The sequence below is a fragment of the Penaeus vannamei genome, chromosome 25 (genome assembly GCF_042767895.1).
Source record: "Penaeus vannamei isolate JL-2024 chromosome 25, ASM4276789v1, whole genome shotgun sequence".
In the NCBI taxonomy this organism is placed as follows: Eukaryota; Metazoa; Arthropoda; class Malacostraca; order Decapoda; family Penaeidae; genus Penaeus; species Penaeus vannamei.
Window position 1 is genome coordinate 31,884,811 of NC_091573.1, and position 5,000 is coordinate 31,889,810.

The following is a 5,000-nucleotide window of genomic DNA, read 5'->3' on the forward strand; positions in this document are numbered from 1 at the left end:
CCTCCCCCCCCCTCTCCCTCCCCCTCCCCCTCCCTCTCTCCCTCCTTCCATACCCCCTCCCTCCTTCCCTCCCCCTCTCTCCCTCCCTCCCTCCCCCCTTCCCCTTCCCTCCTTCCCTCCCCCTCCCTCTCCCCCCCACACACCGTACTTCCTCCCTATCCTCGCAAAGCCTCCTAAGCATCCCCAGGGAGGGAATCGCGACCTCAATCGTCCCGATCGGAAGGAAACCGAAAGCTCAAAAATCGGGGACCAAAAACGGGGCTATTTTTGGAAGGGGAAAAAACAAGGGGAGTCGATGTCGGTGATAAGAGGGAAGGGGAGTGAAGAACGCGGGAGCCGGGAGGGAATGGTCGATAAGGAGAAATGTTAGTTTTAGTGAGATAAAAAGGGGAGTATTTATGTGAGAGAAAGAGATAGAGATAGATAGATAGAGAGAGAAAGAGAAAAAGAAAAAGAAAAAGAGAAAGTAAGAGAGAGAGAAAGAGAGAGAGAGAAAGAGAGAGAGAGAAAGAGAGAGAGAGAGAGTGAGAGAGAGAGAGGGAGGGAGGGGAGAGCGAGAGGAGAGGAAGAGAGAGAGAGAGAGAGAGAGAGAGAGAGAGAGAGAGAGAGAGAGAGAGAGAGAGAGAGAGAGAGAGAGAAAGAAAAAAAGAAAAAGAGAAAGAGAAAGAAAAGGAAAAAGACAAAGAGAAAGAGAAAGAGAAAGAAAAAGAAAAAAGAAAAGAGAGAGAAAAGAAAGAAAGAAAAAAGAAAAAGAAAAAAGAAAAAGGAAAGAAAAGAGAAAGAGAAAAGAAAGGAAAAGGAAAAGGAAAAGGAAAAGGGAAAAAAAGAAAAACAGAAAAAAGAAAAAGACAAAGACAAAGGCAAAGTCAAGACAAAGAAAAAGAAAAAGAAAAAGAAAAAAGACCGAGAAGAGCAAGATCCGATGCCACGCTCCAATGCAACCAACCGGAGCCTTGAAGCCTTCTCTCTCCCTTCCTTCTGTCCCTCTTATCCTCTCCCTCCCTCCCTAACCCCCTCCCTTCCCCCTCCTTCCCTCCCTCTCCCCCCTTCTCTATCCCTTCCTCCCCTCCCTCCCTCCCCCTTCTCTATCCCTTCCTCCACCTTCCCTTCTATTCTCATCCCTTCCCACATTCCTGCCCTCCTTCTGTCCCTCCTATCCTCCTTTTCCTCCCTCCCCCTCCCTTCTCCCTCCCCCTCCCTCCCTCTCTCCCTCCCCCTCCCTCCTTCCCTCACCCCCTCTCTCCCTCCCTCCCTCCCCCCTTCCCCTTCCCTCCTTCCCTCCCCTCCCTCTCTCCCCCCACACACCGTACTTCCTCCCCATCCTCGCAAAGCCTCCTAAGCATCCCCAGGGAGGGAATCGCGACCTCAATCGTCCCGATCGGAAGGAAACCGAAAGCTCAAAAATCGGGGACCAAAAACGGGGCTATTTTTGGAAGGGGAAAAACAAGGGGAATCGATGCTCGGTGAGAAGAGGAAGGGAGTGGAGAGAGAGAGAGGGAGGGAGGGAGGGAGAGAGGGAGGGAGAGAGAGAGAGAGAGAGAGAGAGAGAGAGAGAGAGAGGGAGGGAGGGAGAGAGAGAGAGAGAGAGAGAGAGAGGAGAGAGAGAGAGAGAGAGAGAGAGAGAGAGAGAGAGAGAGAGAGAGAGAGAGAGAGAGAGAGAGAGAGAGAGAGAGAGAGAGAGAGAGAGAGAGAGAGAGAGAGAGAGAGAGAGAGAGAGAGAGAGAGAGACAGAGAACAGACAGAGAGAGAGAGAAAGAAAAGACAGAGAAAAAGAAAGAAAAGAAAAAGAGAAAAAGAGAGAGAAAAGAGAGAGAGAGAGAGAGAGAGAGAGAGAGAGAGAGAGAGAGAGAGAGAGAAAGAATAAGAGAAAGAGAGAGAAAAGAAAAAGAGAGAGAGAGAGAAAAAAGAAAAAAAGGAAAAAAGAAAAAAAGAAAAAAGAAAGAGAAAGAAAGAGAAAGAAAGAAAAATTAAAAGAAAAAAATGAATACAAAAAGATAAGAGATAGCAAGGACCGGAAAAAGTGACCGATAAAAGGAAAGAAAATGAGAGAGAGACCGAGAAGAGCAAGAGCCGATGCCACGCTCCAATGCAACCAACCGGAGCATTGAAGCCTTCTCTGTCCCTTCCTTCTGTCCCTCTTATCCTCTCTCTCCCTCCCTCTCACCCCTTTCTCTCCCTAGCTCCCTCTCTCTCTCTCTCTCCCCCTCCCTCCCTTCTTCCCTCTCCCCCCCTTCTCTATCCCTTCCTCCACCTTCCCTTCTATTCTCATCCCTTCCCACATTCCCGTCCTCCTTCTGTCCCTCTTATCCTGCTTTCCCTCCCTCCTTCTCTCCCTCTCTCTCTCTCTCTCTTTCTTTCTCTCTCTCTCTCTCTCTCTCCCTCTCCCTCCCTCTCTCTCTCCCTTCCTCCCTCTCTCTCTCTCTCTCTCTGTCTCTCTCCCTCCCTCCTTTCGTTCTCTCCCTCCCTTTATACCTTGGCTCTATTCCCCAAAGCATCGACAGCAAGACAAACAAACAAACAAACAAAAACAAACAAACAAACAACAAAAAACAAACAAACAAACAAACAACAAAGAACAAACAAACAACAAAAAACAAACAAACAAAAAACAACAAAAACAAACAAACAAAAACCAACCAACCAACAAACAAAAAACAAAAAAACAACAACAAACAAACAAACAAACAAAAAAAGCCTCGGTCAAACCAACATACAACGAAACTCTCGCTTTTTGTCTCCCAAGAAACAAATGCCAGGCGACGGAGGCTTTCATATCCGGAACAACTTGACGTCTTTGTTTTTGTTTGATTTCATTCTCTTTTCTTTATCTTATTTTATTTTTTTGGTGTTGTACGAGCTGTTTTATATTTAAAAGATGTTTTTGTTTCATATCATTCTTTTTTCTTGATTTCATTATTTTTTTTCGGTGTTGTACGAGCTGTTTTATATTAAAAAAAATGTTTTTTTTTTAAATTTCGAAAATCGTAATCAAATTCAGATTTATATTTATATAAATTACTTTTCTATTTCGAAAGTCGTAATCAAATTCAGATTTGTATTTATATAAATGTTTACTTTTCTATTTCGTAAATCGTTATCAAATTCAGATTACATTTTTATAAATCACTTTTTTATTTCGAAAATCGTAATCAAATCGGATTTATAATATCGTTCGGTATTTGATTGTTAGAGTAATTGCATTTATTATGTATCTTTCTATATGAAATATGCTTACACAATTTGCGATTCATGAATCTTAAATAGTATTTCATACATTTTGATATTCTTCGTATCATATTCAGTTCAGAACTGTAATCTACATTTCAATTATTTTTGCTATTTTGATGATCTTTTTGTATGTCTCCTTAGAAGTTATGATTTTTATTTTTATTTCCTTAATTACACCTATCTATCTATCTCATCTATCGTCTCTGTCTGTCTGTCTGTCTGTCTGCCTCTCTCTTTCTCTCCCTCTGTCTCTCTCTTTCTCTCTCTCTCTCGCTCTCGCTCTCTCTCTTTCTCTCTCTCTCTCTTTCTCTCTCTCTCTCTCTCTCTCTCTCTTTCTCTCTCTCTCTCTCTCTCTCTCTCTCTCTCTCTCTCTCTCTCTCTCTCTCTCTCTCTCTCTCTCTCTCTCTCTCTCTCTCTCTCTCTCTCTCTCTCTCTCTCTCTCTCTCTCTCTCTCTCTCTCCCTCCCTCTCTACATATCTATTCATCTACTTGTATATCTATGTCACACTTTAATACAATTCTCTCCCTCTCTACGTATCTATTCATCTATCTACTTGTATATCTATGTTACATCTTTAACAGAAAAATAGAGCATGAACAACAGAGAGAAAAAAACCCAAGCAACACCAAAAATGATTTTTTTGCCATAATTTTTTTTTCTTTCAGTATCTTAACAGAAAAATAGAGCATGAACAACAGGACATAAAACATAGAGCCTGAACAATAGAGCATGAATAACAGAGCATAAAAATAGAGCATGAACAACAGAGCATGAAAATAGAGCATGAGCAACAGAACATGAAAAATAGAGTATGGAAAATAGAGCATGAGCAATAGAGCATGAACAACAGAACAGAAAAAATAGAGCATGAACAACAGAGCATGAACAACAGAACAGAAAAAATAGAGCATGAACAACAGAACATGAAAAATAGAGCATGAACAACAGAACAGAAAAAATAGAGCATGAACAACAGAACATGAAAATAGAGCATGAAAAACAGAGCATGAACAATAGAACAAGAAAAATAGAGCATGAACAACAAAGCAGGAAAAAAATAGAGCATGATCAACAGAGCAATAAAAATAGAGCATGAAAAACAGAGCATGAAAAATAGAGCATGAACAACAGAGCATGAAAAATAGAGCATGAACAACAGAGCATGAAAAATAGAGCATGGAGAGAGCATAAAAAACAGAGCATGAACAACAGAGCATAAAAATAAAGCCTGAACAACAGAGAATAAAAATAGAGCCTGAACAACAGAGCATAGAAATAGAGCATGAACAACAGAGCATAAAAAATAGAGCATGAAAATCCGAAACCGTGACACCTTTAACGAAACTGACCAACATACAAGACTTTTAAACTGGCAGCGGTCACCTCATGGTTGGAAGAAAAGCGAAAATGGATTTCCCGAAGAAGAACCATGGAAGAAAAAGATGTTTAGCACAAAAAATGACAATAAGAAGTAACCACAAAATAATAAATATAAGGAAATATGGCGGGATTTTTCGAGATCGAACTTAGAAATGAACACGAAATAATGAATTTAAAGAACTATGGCGGGGTTTCTCGAGCTCGAACAGAAAACGGAAAATGGCTGATGAGATATTGGTCCACGCACTGAAGAAACGGGGATTATATTACAAAGAAGAATCACAAAAAAGGAATAACAAACGAAAAGAGATGATAGAAGAACTAGAATTGAAGAAAAGGCAAATAAACAAATAAAAACTGAAACAAGAAGAGCAAAAAAAAAAAAAAAAAA